This window comes from Thalassophryne amazonica, chromosome 9, assembly GCF_902500255.1.
Source record: "Thalassophryne amazonica chromosome 9, fThaAma1.1, whole genome shotgun sequence".
In the NCBI taxonomy this organism is placed as follows: domain Eukaryota; kingdom Metazoa; phylum Chordata; class Actinopteri; order Batrachoidiformes; family Batrachoididae; genus Thalassophryne; species Thalassophryne amazonica.
Genome location: NC_047111.1, coordinates 97,455,196 through 97,470,448, shown reverse-complemented (window position 1 = coordinate 97,470,448; position 15,253 = coordinate 97,455,196). Strand labels below are relative to the sequence as shown.

The 15,253-nt window shown below is 40.0% G+C and overlaps 1 protein-coding gene across 3 annotated transcripts in view; it reads right to left on the bottom strand.

Annotated features, from left to right (window-relative positions):
- The window catches only part of cblb (Cbl proto-oncogene B, E3 ubiquitin protein ligase), a 177,246-nt gene that overhangs the window by 96,060 nt on the left and 65,933 nt on the right, over positions 1 to 15,253 (bottom strand). The gene's annotated exons all lie outside the window — the stretch shown is intronic.

The following is a 15,253-nucleotide window of genomic DNA, read 5'->3' as shown; positions in this document are numbered from 1 at the left end:
GTGAGGGACGGATGGAGCGTGAGATCGATAGACGGATCGGTGCAGCATCTGCAGTGATGCGGTCGCTGTATCGGACCGTTGTGGTGAAGAGAGAGCTGAGTAGGGGGGCAAAGCTCTCGATTTACCGATCAATCTACGTTCCGATCCTCACCTATGGTCATGAGATTTGGCTCATGACCGAAAGAACGAGATCGCGAGTACAAGCGGCCGAGATGAGTTTCCTCCGCAGGGTGGCTGGGTGCTCCCTTAGAGATAGGGTGAGGAGCTCGGTCACTCGGGAGGAGCTTGGAGTTGAGCCGCTGCTCCTCCACATCGAAAGGAGTCAGTTGAGGTGGCTCGGGCATCTTTTCCGGATGCCCCCTGGACGCCTCGCTGGAGAGGTGTTCCGGGCACGTCCCATCGGGAGGAGGCCCCGGGGAAGCCCCAGGACACGATGGAGGGACTACATCTCTCGGCTGGCTTGGGAATGCCTTGGGGTTCCCCTGGAGGAGCTGGGGGAGGTGTGTGTGGATCGGGAGGTCTGGACGGCTTTGCTTGAGCTGCTGCCCCCGCGACCCGACTCCGGATAAAGCGGAAGAAAATGGATGGATGGATGGATGATATTTTCAGAATGACAATAAAAAATAGTTGTGAGATGACATAAATCAAATCAAATCAAATCAATTTTATTTATATAGCGCCAAATCACAACAGTCGGCCCAAGGCGCTTTATATTGTAAGGCAAAAGCCATACAATAATTACAGAAAAACCCCAACGGTCAAAACGACTCCCTATGAGCAAGCACTTGGCGACAGTGGGAAGGAAAACTCCATTTTAACAGGAAGAAACCTCCAGCAGAACCAGGCTCAGGGAGGGGCAGTCTTCTGCTGGGACTGGTTGGGGCAGTTCCCGTCAGTACTCTAGCTGCAGCATTTTGAATTAACTGAAGGCTTTTCAGGGAACTTTTAGGACAACCTGATAATAATGAATTACAACAGTCCAGCCTAGAAGAAATAAATTCATGAATTAGGTTTTCAGCATCACTCTGAGACAAGACCTTTCTAATTTTAGAGATATTGTGCAAATGCAAAAAAGCAGTCCTACATATTTGCTTAATATGCACATTGAAGGACATATCCTGATCAAAATGACTCCAAGATTTCTCATAGTATTACTGGAGGTCAGGGTAATGCCATCCAGAGTAAGGATCTGGTTAGACACGTTTCTAAGATTTGTGGGGCCAAGTATAAGAAATCAAGAAAAAAGATTGTGGCAGTCAGTAATGGTTACTTTTTTAGACCAAGCAGAAGAAAAAAATATGGAATCACTCAATTCTGAGGAAAAAATTATGGAATCACCCTGTAAATTTTCATCCCCAAAACTAACACCTGCATCATATCAGATCTGCTCGTTAGTCTGCATCTAAAAAGGAGTGAACACACCTTGGAGAGCTGTTGCACCAAGTGGACTGACATGAATCATGGCTCAGACATGAGAGATGTCAACTGAAACAAAGGAAAGGATTATCAAACTGTTAAAAGAGGGTAAATCATCATGCCATGTTGCAAAAGATGTTGGTTGTTCACAGTCAGCTGTGTCTAAACTCTGGACCAAATACAAACAACATGGGAAGGTTGTTAAAGGCAAACATACTGGTAGACCAAGGAAGACATCAAAGCCTCAAGAAAGAAAACTTAAAACAATATGTCTCAAAAATCGAAAATGCAGAACAAAACAAATGAGGAATGAATGGGAGGAAACTGGAGTCGACGTCTGTGACCGAACTGTAAGAAACCGCCTAAAGGAAATGGGATTTACATACAGAAAAGCTAAACGAAAGCCATCATTAACACCTAAACAGAAAAAACAAGGTTACAATGGGCTAAGGAAAAGCAATCGTGGACTGTGGATGACTGGATGAAAGTCATATTCAGTGATGAATCTCGAATCTGCATTGGGCAAGGTGATGATGCTGGAACTTTTGTTTGGTGCCGTTCCAATGAGATTTATAAAGATGACTGCCTGAAGAGAACATGTAAATTTCCACAGTCATTGATGATATGGGGTTGCATGTCAGGTAAAGGCACTGGGGAGATGGCTGTCATTACATCATCAATAAATGCACAAGTTTACGTTGATATTTTGGACAACTGAAAGGATGTTTGGGGATGATGAAACCATTTTTCAAGATGATAATGCATCTTGCCATAGAGCAAAAACTGCAAAAACATTCCTTGCAAGAAGACACGTAGGGTCAATGTCATGGCACAGGGTCAATGTCAACGAGCAGATCTGATTTGATGCAGGTGTTAGTTTTGAGGATGAAAATTTACAGGGTGATTCCATCATTTTTTCCTCAGAATTGAGTGATTCCATATTTTTTTCCTCTGTTTGGTCTAAAAAAGTAACCGTTACTGACTGCCATAATATTTTTTTCTTGATTTCTTATAGTGTTTCTTAAAGCCAGAAAGTTGCCATTTGAAATGACTTTAGTTTTGTGTCATGTCTGTGATCTGCTTTTTTTCTACAAAATTAAACAACTGAATGAACATCCTCCGAGGCCGGTGATTCCATAATTTTTGCCAGGGGTTGTACAATAACTTCAGTTTTATCTGAATTTAAAAGCAGGAAATTAGAGGTCATCCATGTCTTTATGTCTGTAAGACATTCCTGCAGTTTAACTAATTGGTGTGTGTCCTCTGGCTTCATGGATAGATAAAGCTGGGTATCGTCTGTGTAACAATGAAAATTTAAGCAATGCTTTCTAATAATACTGCCTAAGGGAAGCATGTATAAAGTGAATAAAATCGGTCCTAGCACAGAACCTTGTGGAACTCCATAATTAACCTTAGTCCGTGAAGAAGACTCCCCATTTACATGAACAAATTGTAATCTATTAGATAAATATGATTCAAACCACTGCAGCACAGTGCCTTTAATACCTATGGCATGCTCTAATCTCTGTAATAAAATTTTATGGTCAACAGTATCAAAAGCTGCACTGAGGTCTAACAGGACAAGCACAGAGATGAGTCCACTGTCTGAGGCCATAAGAAGATCATTTGTAACCTTCACTAATGCTGTTTCTGTACTATGATGAATTCTGAAACCTGACTGAAACTCTTCAAATAGACCATTCCTCTGCAGATGATCACTTAGCTGTTTTACAACTACTCTTTCAAGAATTTTTGAGAGAAAAGGAAGGTTGGAGATTGGCCTATAATTAGCTAAGATAGCTGGGTCAAGTGATGGCTTTTTAAGTAATGGTTTAATTACTGCCACCTTAAAAGCCTGTGGTACATAGCCAACTAATAAAGATAGATTGATCATATTTAAGATTGAAGCATTAATTAACGGTAGGGCTTCCTTGAGCAGCCTGGTAGGAATGGGGTCTAATAGACATGTTGATGGTTTGGAGGAAGTGACTAATGAAAGTAACTCAGACAGAACAATCGGAGAGAAAGAGTCTAACCAAATACCAGCATTACTAAAAGCAGTCGAACATAAAGATATGTCTTTGGGATGGTTATGAATAATTTTTTCTCTAATAGTTAAAATTTTATTTGCAAAGAAAGTCATGAAGTCATTACTAGTTAAAGTTAAAGGAATACTCGGCTCAATAGAACTCTGACTCTTTGTCAGCCTGGCTACAGTGCTGAAAAGAAACCTGGGGTTGTTCTTATTTTCTTCAATTAGTCATGAACATTAAGTTTCCATTGAGTGACTGAATGCCGCTGCTGGGGTTTGTTCTCTCGCAACAACGGTCATACTAACAAGGTTCATGTGATAACTGTAATTCCAATGGTGACAAGTGGGTAAATCCAGATAAATATTGTAATTTTGTTGATTGTTTTAATCCAGTACTGGCATAACGTCATCTCTTGTTGGCAGTAACATAATCTTGTTGTGACACTTTCTGTACATCATGTGACCTGTAATAGCAGGAAAAGTGTTTCCATTGCAGTTTTTGAATTGCCTGAAAACCACTTTCTGCAAGTGCAAAAATGCTTTTGTGATATTTGAGTTTTTTGAAATTACATGTTTCCATTAATTCACTACTTCAAATTGTGTAAAATGGAGGGTGATGGAAACCCACATCATGAGTGGTACATATGTAAACACTGTGAACTGTTTGATGTTCCCATCATGAACTTTATTGTCACAACTGGAAGAATTTCAAATGTAATTGAGAGGACAACAGAAACTTCCACCATTTCTGACTGTGAGTGCAGGTTTACCATTTGATCGGTAGCCCTGCATAAGTGCAACTACAATGATGTGCAGAGTTTACCTCTCAGGGAGATTCAGACTGTGACAGCAGAAGCTGCAAATGACACTAAATTTTCAACTATTTCCTGCTTATTTTAGCTTGAGGGACAAACCAGATTATGGACTATGCCAGTGTATTTTTGCTGCGTGCCAGATTTGAGAATGTCAAATGGAAAATACTCTTTCACACAGCGGCTTAGTTTCATTGCTTTGTGAGGGAGAAGCAACATCTTGCTACACGGAGAAGGGTTTGTCCCAACCTCAGGGAAGAGGTCGGTTATTTTGTACCTCCTTTATTAGAGAAATGGGGATCTCAGAAGAGCTCTCACATCTGGGTGAGTTTGGCGTTGTTTTTTCCAAATGAAAAATTGGCTTGTGAATAGGGTGGGAGGTGCTCAATGTGCTGCTCAGTACATGTCAGGAAAACCCCCGTTACTGACAACCAGTCAAAATTTTAGGGAGCTTGTTCAGACTCATGATTGTCTTGGTTTGCCTCAGAAGAGAAAGAGGTTCCCTGTGCTTTTCTGAGTTATCAGTGAGTTCATGCATACAGTACAGATTTTGCCCAGAGTTATGCCAAATTGTGCCGGATTCTCCTGAGCATAGAGGTAGTTGGGAATTTGACAGAGTTCTAAAAAAAAAAACCTACAATTTTTTCCAGCTCATGCCAAGCTGTATCGAGTGCTGTGCCTGCACGGAAGGACTCGGCAACAAACGTAGCCAGTTGAGAGCCAATAGAGGAAATCAACCAAGATGCAGCGAGGTACAACTCCATCATGCCGCAAAAAAAACAAAAAAAAACAGCACCACAATCAGCTAGATGTGACAGTTGCTTAATTTAGCAGAGATCACCGATGATACATGGAAGCGAACATGTAAGGTCTTGGATCTGATATGTGATCACAACATGTCTGCACCCTTGGCACTCTTCATTTTTCAATATTGATACATTCCTTGGCTTGGACATTTTTCACTGATTTCTTGATTTTTAATGCTGGGTGAACTTTTCTTTAAGTCTTGATTCATCTAGACAGACGTGTTAGCGCCACATCACAACATCATAAATAAAACTGAACATGAAAATCCGTACGTGTTATGTCTCTCAAAATGTGTAAATGACACAAAATGTGAGGAAGCTCACACTTATCACATTCAGAGATAATTATGTGGTAAAGTCAAATTCTTAGCAAAACTGGCTTTTGCAACAACAAATCTCCCAGCAGTGTAAGTCATACCAGCTTGTTTCAGTTTGTATCAAAGGCATGTTTGATGATCACGATAGACATTCACACCTTGGTAATCTTGTGGAACAATTCAAAAATGAGATAAGGTTAAAGAGAGAGAAAAAAATCAAAGACAATATAATGTGACTGTAGGAAAACAAAAAAAATACACACCCCTGATTTAGCAAAAATCAGGACTGAAACAATTCTGTATCTTTATTGCAACTTTGTTCAAGCAAAGATGCTTAAACATGATTATTTTAGGGTGCAGAGCTGGAACATCAATCACCAGAGAAACAAATGCCACAGGGTACAAAAAAAAACAAAACTGGTTACCTCTTTGTGGTTGAGAGAATAAAAATATCCTCAGGACTAAAAAGGTTAACTGTATAAATCCTTCAACACTAAACTCAACAGATCACCTTTTGGCTCCAAAAATTTAACACCATTCAGTCAATGCAACTAAACAGTCCAAGGGCTCAGAATTTCCTTTAAATCCCACAGATAGTGTAAACAATGTTGCTGGAGTAGAATCTTTTGTAAGGTTTTTAAGCAACAAACTAGCAAAGCTGGAGCCCTTATCAAATATTTCATACTGTGAGGTCTCTTTTCACTGTGGTGCGTTTTTATTATCCACTATCTTTTCCCATGGAAACATAGCAAAGATATTAATTTGCATTTAAATTACATACATTATCAAAACGGCAAGCTGAACACTGCAGAAGCAGAAGAAATAATTAATTATAGAATTCAAAGAAATGCAACTTTGACGAGGTATTAGGATTGTAAGATTAGTGCTCAAATGGCTGAGATATAAGGAGAGAAATTAGCAATATTCCCACTTCCATTAATTATTGAAAGAATCCGGAAGGAACGCTTCAGGATATTTACTTTTTTTTTGTGATGTATAGGAGATTCTCCTCTCCCTCACCTCTCTGACAGGGATTTGTCTCCAGCTCTCTCTGAGATTAGACCGCAGGCTCGTAAACACTCCGAGGAAAGATACTTGCATTCCCTCCGCAGGGTGACTTTGCCCAAGGTGTGAGTGTGACGGCAGAACGGTGGCAGGCCGGCTGTGGGCTGCTGATAACAAGCTTTGTGACAACAATATATGAGTGTGTGTGTCTGTACCTCAGCCCAACTTTAAATTCTTCTTTCAGAACTACGCAAAACAACTTTATCACACCTCAGACAATCACCGATGTCAACATTATTTCACCTGAATTAATAATAACTGCAACAACATCTGTGTATAGTTAGTGAGGGACACTAATCCATTTAAACTGGTTTAAAAACAGACTATGATGTGGATTCACTGGCTAATTGTAACGATGTATTCTCGAAATATCCAGTGCTCTCTCTTACACCGAAAAAACGGAGTGTCTAAAACCAAGATAAAAACACTAAATTTGAGGGAAATTACCTTGCTGCATTGACAGATAATTTCACTTGACAAGATGTCTTGAATTAAGATTGTTAAATCTAGAAATAGGCATGTTGGACACTTAAAATAAGAAAGTAACCCTTAAAACAAGATAAATGATCTATCTAACACTTCTCAATCAATTATTTTTAGCTTTTTTATCTATCTACACTGGAAATTATTTGGTTCTTACCAAGACAAAAAAAAAAAACTTTGGATAAGTCTCTTCTCGTTTGGAACTTCAGGTGTAGGTCCTTGTAGGTAATCACTGCTGATCCCGTATGATTGGGCCTACTGTTGAGTTTCTTCCCTCCTCCGTGTAAAAAAGCTTTCATGTTCACACAGCACATACCACCTCATCCTGAATCCTTCCTCAATTTCTCTCGCCATATTTTTGTCTTTTCAGTCAAAAATGCTTGCCATCATCTCCTACTGTTTCATTTTTCCATTTCAAACAGAGTGATGGTGAAACAACTTCATCATTTTCTTCTGCTGAATTTATTGGCAGTTGGCAGCTAATGTGAGCACGTCACTGACACCAGATATTTGGGGTGGGGAGCGCGATCCACAAGGTTGTGTCAATATTGATTCAACACCATTCAACACGCGAAATTTGGCGGGTGCACGCCTGTTGATTTCAGCGGCAAAGTTTAACTTGATCTTCGGATGTACTGCAGCATGATAGTGAGACGTTTCGTATTGCAGAAATGTTCTATATTCACAAAAAGCTTAGTGTCAAACATTTAAAGATGCATTAATATGCTAAATGTGGAAACTTCAATCACATATACTTAAATTCCAATAACTAAAATTGGTGTTGCAAAAAAAAAAAAAAAAAAAAAAAGATAGAAAAACATGGCACTATTGCAGCCTGGTCAGATCAACCAAATGACAACTGTTTTGTAAGCTTCAGCCACAAATTATTTTAAGTGTTGAATCATTATACTTTATGTACTCGAGAACATCTAAGTAATGCAGTAATCTTTATGAAGTCACCAGTTTCATGTTAATTACCTTCTTATATAATCTAATGCAAAAAATGTGCCAGTTGTTGTGATGGTTATTGGAACATGTCTGTGCCAATGTATGATGACAGCCATTCAGTTTTTTCCCCCCTTCAAATAATGAAGCGTCAATTGATGCAGCACAACAGTTTAAATATCCCCAGCACCCACATGCAATGTGGCTGTGCTCTTGTCCTTCTGGTCTGAGAATATTTTCACATAATTTAGATTTATGATTCAGAAAAATAGTCATTGAGCTCTGAAAAAAGCCAAAATTCAGTGGCACTGCTGCACTCTTTGAGGCCCACATGATGAGTCCAACTCAATAAAGATTGCTCATGCAGTTTATCAATTCAGTGGAAAATCACAAGTCACCAAAAGGCACTATACATGAGTAAGCACACTAGCAACAGTGGCAAGGAAAAAAATGACCTTAGTGTGTTATTTATTACAGGAAGAAACCTCAAGCACACCAGACTCAGTGGGGTGACCGTCTGCTGTGGCCATACTAAAAAGACAGAACAAACAGCATTTAGTGGAACCATATTTCTCTATAGAAGCAATATAGTGGAGAAACAGAACATGCAGAGAAAATAAAAAATAAAATTATCAGGCCTAGTGCGGGAAGGGGCAGTCAGATAATACACCACCTACACTTTACAGTGCAAGAAGCATTTTGTTAATAATCGCTGGCCTTGGATAAAGGCCTGAGCACAGTTTGAAAAAAATAAATGCCGGGCTTTTAATCAAGGAAATACAGTACTGGTTAATTACAGATTCGCTCATTACTGCTGGTGTGCTAACTTACACTTTGGACAATTCAACAGAAATTTAAATTATTTTCACTGCAGTGACTGCAGAATTAGAGTGCTGAAGATGACTGAGCTATGATTTCAGTCTTGATAACAGCTGTCTTCAGAAATTAAAAAGAAAATACCACAGTAACAACTGGTTTAGAAGGGTGTATCGCCAAAGCCAATGAAGGAAAAAAAGCAGGGCTTTCAACCTGGTAGGTAATAAGTAGAGGGTTAATTTGTATAACAGAAGATGAAGGGGGTGTAATGTCTTGTGGCAAAACCCAAAATTGCAAATCTATGTAAAACTGTTAAGAAAATATAACTATTTTAAACACATGGTATCATTTCTGGTTATGCCACTTCTAAAAAAAACACACACACAAAAGAACTGAGTTCCAGGCAATGACAAGATATGTCATATTTTGCATGAGTGGTGCAAATCTTAAGGGCCCCTTCACACAAGCAGGAATCAGGGTGAATCACAGTGAAAGCCAGCACAAAAACATCGAGCCGACGTCAGGACGGACACACGGTTGGGCAGGTGTGAACGGCATGAACAAACAGTGCAAGCAGCTGAACGATTTTTCACGACTGGCATGCAATTCCTCCTTCGTGCGCTAGTCGACTTCAATCATGTTATGTGTGAAGGGGCCCAAACCAAAGCACACAATATCCTCTTACACACAAAAAACGCAGTGACACTCGCCTTATACTGGAGTTTATAGCTACATTTATAAGAAGCTTTTTTGCCCAAGCAGAAGAAACATGCAGTAAAACCAAAGATTCCAAAGGAAAAAATGGGGGGAAGAAGCACTTTGTAAAGTGAATTATCTATAATCTGTTCCCTCATATGCACCCACATCAACACTGAATAGCATTTAAATTTCTCAACAATTTTCATGAAAACCAGTTCATTAATTTTTGACAACTTCCTGGATTAAACGTGATACATTACAAAAATGTTCAGAAATGTAAGAATAAACAAGCCAGCAATGTACATAAACGACATTAGGTACACTGATTAAACCACTACCTTTTATTGTAATTGAATGCGCTGTAAAATGTTAGTAAATTACAAAAAGTCTACTATAATTAAAGGCCAAGATGAGCTTGAAATGTTTTGTTGTTGCCCAACTTACAGGCTCAAACCAAACCAAAATACACAGTTATAAATGATTAATTCTCTGCACTGGTTACTAGAGTTACAATGATTAATCAATTGAATCAATGATTAATCAACTATTAAACTAATCAACAAATATTTTGATAATCGATTAATCAAGTCTTTTTTATTATCCAAATTCTTCGATTTCTACTTCTTGAATGTTAATAATGTTTGGTCATTTTTACTATCTGCTTTAGTCCTATCCGGAGGTAAACTGGATATCTTTGGAATGTCGACAAAACAAGACGTTTGAAATGGTCATCTTGGACTCTGGATAACAATGACCAACATTTTTCTCCTTTTATCTCCATTTTATGGCCCTCACAACTAATCAAGAAAATAATGAATTGATTAATCGGTTATGAAAATAATCGTTTCAGCCCTACTGACTATAGCATGGAGCAGGAGTTCTGTCAAAGTAATAAACGCTGCCATCTTCTACTTCTCCAACTTAAAGTAAACTTTGATGCGCCATAACAATTGAAAACGCAACTTTGTTTATCCTATACCTGTCGCCGATCTGCTAGATGGGTCATCCACCTTTACATTACCTAACAACTTAAGTTGGCAACCACCAAATATGATGCTCACTATGTTGCCAAATACAAGATGAAATATACAACAGAATGCCAAAGCAACACCAGAATTCAATAATGGGCAGAAAGTGTGAATAGGGGTGACACCAAAAATTTTTGTCGGTGGTATGAATCAAAGTAAATATTTAATATGATTCTGATTAAGAAATTATCACAATTGCCAACACTTATTTTCTATGTCTCTGAAATATTGGACAAGCATACAGACACATAATCTCATTACTCTTAAAAAAAACCCCCAGCATGTCACCGACTACCTATTAGTAAGACAGTGAAAAGAATTTGAAGACAACAGTACATTCTCCAATTGTATGCTGGGACTAACTACGTGAATGATCAATCTCCAACTAAATTAATACAACCTTTAAGGAACTGACAACATTTTCAATTTTCCAACACTTCATACCAGGGGATCCAAAACCACTTTATTTCTAGTCAGGCTCCACTGAGCCAAGGTGGGGAAAAAAAAGCCCCAATTGGCTACAGCACAGAATCATATTTTCTTTTCTGAAAACAACATGCTATACAGAAATTAAACTGCAAAATAAGACTGTGGACTCATGAGGATGACTGAGTGCTTACACAAAGGCGATGTTGGTACAAAATGAAGGGTTTGAAAATTCATATAAAAATCACACAAAATGAGAGAAAAATCAAAACAGACCCAGGAGACTTCAACTCAGCACTCAGAGATCATCTGAACCAGGTCAAACAACTCCACAATGCAATGTTCAAACATCGTAAAACATACTGGCTCTGCCCTTTTCTTACACATCTACACGGCACTTTAACAGGGTGGTGGCCAAGTGGTTAGTGCGCTTTGTTTCAGTGCGGAAGGTTTCCGGTTCAAAATGAAAATACATTTGACAAAAGACGTGAAGTTGCGTCAGGAAGCGCATCTGACATAAAACTAGTGCCAATTTAACATGCAGATCCACCTCAGGTTTGCTGTGGCGACACAGAGTGAAAGGGAGCAGCCGAAGGGGCTTACTACTAAAATTGGCATTCAGACGTACATGACATTGGTCATTCTTGTGCATCGACACAGCCCTTTTTCAGGCAGAATTTTGTGTGGAGAGCCCTGTGCCCTCTGATGGGAGAATGGGGTATACAGCAAAACTCACATAACCTGTCATCATATAAAAAGGGATATTGGCACTCACTGGACAAACGATAAACACGGTATATAATGGATTTCCTATAACAGATTTTCGCTCATATCAGACAAAACGTCCCGCCCCACTGTAATGTACGAGGTCTATTAGGAAAGTATCCAATCTTTTTATTTTTTGCAAAAACCTGATGGATTTGAATCACGTGTGCTTGCATGAGCAAACCTTGAACCTTTGTGCGCATGTGTGAATTTTTTCACGCCTGTCAATTGCATCATTTTCTGGTAAGCAGCCTTTGTGTGAGGACATGTGCAGTGCTCTTGGCGGATTTTCATTACAAGGAAAATGGCGGAACGACTGGAGCAGCACTACTGCATCAAATTTGGCCAGAAACTCGGCGACAGCCAGGTGGAAACCATTCAGAAGTTTCAGATGGCTTTCGGTGACGATACTATGGGCATCACATAGATTAAAGAGCGGTACAACCAGTTTAAAGAGATCCGCACAACAGTGAAGAGCGAGCCACGCTCTGTTCGGCCATCAACATGCTGAAATGACCAGATCATTTCCAAAGTGAATGCTGTGGTGATGCGGGACCGTCGTGTGACTGTCTGAGAAATTGCGGACGAGGTGGACATCAGCACTTTTTCGGTACATTCCACTGTGACAGAAGATTTGGCCATGAAAAGAGTGGCTGTGAAATTCATGCTGCTGCTGACAGCGGAGCAAAAGCGCCTCCGTGTTGAAGTCTCACAGGACATGCTGTGACATGCCCACCTGTTTCTCGGACAGTCACACGACTGAAAAGTCACAGAAAAGTCACAGAAAGCCGTTTGAATCATCCGAATGGTTTCCACCTGGCTGTCGCCCAGTTTCTGGCAAAATTTGCAAAATTCGAAAAATTTGATGCCAGCTGTCGCCCAGTTTCTGGCAAAATTTGAAAAATTTGAAAAATTTGATGCCAGTCGTTCCGTCTTTTTCCTTGCAATGAAAATCCACCAAGCGCACTACACATGTCCTCACACAAAGGCTGCTTACCAGAAAATGAAGCAATCGACAGGCGTGGAAAAGTTCACACATGCGCACGAAGGTTCAAGGTTTGCTCATGCAAGCACACGTGATTCAAATCCATCAGGTTTTTGCAAAAAATAAAAAGGTCCGATACTTTTCTAACAGACCTTGAATCTCCATTAAAAACCCGTCACAGCAGTCTGGATGTGCCCAGTAACAGAGGAACAAAATGAAGTTCAGGACTGACACTTGCCGATTCGAAGAAAGCGGGTACTGTATTTCCTTGATTAAAAACTATGCTCAGATGCAGGACCTAAACGAGGCAGGGCGTAATTCAAAGCTGGTGATTATTAACAAAATGCTGCTTGTTGCCTGCACTGTAATATGGTGTTAACTTTCACACATATCCATGGGTGTGGCAAACCAAACTGCTTTAGATCACAGCCCTCTGCATGGCTGCAAACCTGCAGACCTGCTAAATCTCAGACCGCAAGAGGCTGTGATGTGTCACTTTTACATTTTCACTCCTTCCTCTCCTGTCATATTTAAAAGTTTTTGCGGTGTGCACACTGATTGCATTTTGATCACGGATCAAATAGAAGAACGTTTGGCAAAAAAGTCCGCAAATATGACCAACTTTACAACATGAAGTCGGAAAAAGACGCTCAAATGACCTACAATTCATTGAGGAAATTGTACGTACTGTATCGTTGGTCTGGAGACTGATGATTGTATAAAGAAGTGGAGCTTTTGAGGGACAAATTAATCCTGAAAAAGACACTGTTCCTGCAGAAAATTACAACCCCAATTCCAATGAAGTTGGGACGTTGTGTAAAATGTAAAGAAAAACAGAATACAATGACTTTCAAATCCTCTTGAACCTATATTTAACTGAATAAACCACAAAGACAAGATATTTAATGTTCAAATTGATAGATTTTATTGTTTCTGTGCAAATATTTGCTCATTTTGAAATGGATTCCTGCAACACGTTTCAAAAAAGTTGGGACAGGGGCGACAAAAGACTGGAAAAGTTGATGAATGCTCAAAGAACGCCTGTTTGGAACTTTCCACGGGGGAACAGGTTAATTGGAAACAAATGAGTGTCATGATTGGGTATAAAAGGAGCATCCCCAAAAGGCTCAAAGATGGGGCGAGGATTATCACTTTGTGAAAAACTTTGTGAAAAAATAGTCCAATAGTTTAAGAACAATGTTTCTCGACGTTCAATTGCAAGGAATTTAGAAATTCCATCATCTACAGTCCATAATATAGTCAGAGGATTCAGATTATCTGGTGAGGCCAAAAACCAACATTGAATGCCCGTGACCTCCGATCCCGCAGGCATTAAAATTCAACATAATTATGAAAAGGATCTTACTGAGTGGGCTCAGGAACACTTCTGAAAACCATTATCAGTTAGCAAATTAAAACTCTACCATGCAAAGCAAAAGCCATACATCAACAGCATCCAGAAACCACCTTCTCTGGGACCGAGCTAATTTGAAATGCGTCACCTTTGAGACACAAAGCGGAAAAGTGTGCTGTGGTCTGATGAGTCCACATTTCAAATTGTTTTTGGAAATCATGGATGTCGTGGCATCCGGATGAAAGAGGGAAAAGACAATCCAGACTGTTACCAGCGCAAAGTTCCAAAGCCAGCATCTGTGAGGTATGGGGGTGTGTTAGTCCATGCCGTGGGCAAGTTACACATCTGTGATGGCGCCATCCCTGCTTACTTCAGCAAGACAATGCCAAGCCACATTCTGCACGTGTTACAACAGTGTGGCTTCATAGTAAAAGACTGCTGGTACTAGACTGGCCTGCCTGCAGTCCACACCTGTTGCCCATTTTTTCAATTTTAATTTTCATTTATATAGCACCAAATCACAACAGAGTTGCCTCAAGGTGCTTCACACAAGTAAAGTCTAACCTTACTCACCCCCAGAGCAACCATGGTAAGGAAAAATTCCCTCTGACGAAGAAACTTCAAGCAGACCAGACTCAAAGGGGTGACCCTCTGCTTGGGCCATGCTAGAGACATAAATTACAGAACAATTCACAAAACGAATATACAGGAAAAGCTGTTGGTGCACAGGACAGGAGGGTCTCCAGCACAATTACCACACCCATCTCTGGATGGAGCTGCACCTTAAACAGAGAGAAAAAAGAATCAAGCATCAGAAAGACAAGAAATACAGTATAATTTGTCAGCATTAAACAACAAGAAAAACATGAAATACTAAGGTGATCGCCGGCCACTAGCCCTGAGCTTCACTAAAAGACCTAGAATTTAGGTAAAGTTGAGGCCGCGGCCTGCTCCATTTCCTAATAAAATTAATGCCAGTATGCTCGTCATACGAAAGGGAAAAAAGTATTATGTCTGTACTTGAAAGTCTCCACAGAATCTGTTTTACTGATGCAGGGAGATCATTCCACAGGACAGGGGCATGATAAGAGAAAGCTCTGTGGCCCGCAGACTTCTTATTCACCCTAGGGACACAAAGTAGTCCTGCACCCTGAGAACGCAGAGCCTGGGCCGGCACATAAGGTTTAATTAGGTCAGCTAGGTAGGGAGGTGCCAGTCGGTGAACAATTTCATAGAGTAGTAGCAGAACCTTAAAATCTGATCTCACTGGGACAGGAATCCAGTGAAGGGATACCAAAATGGGT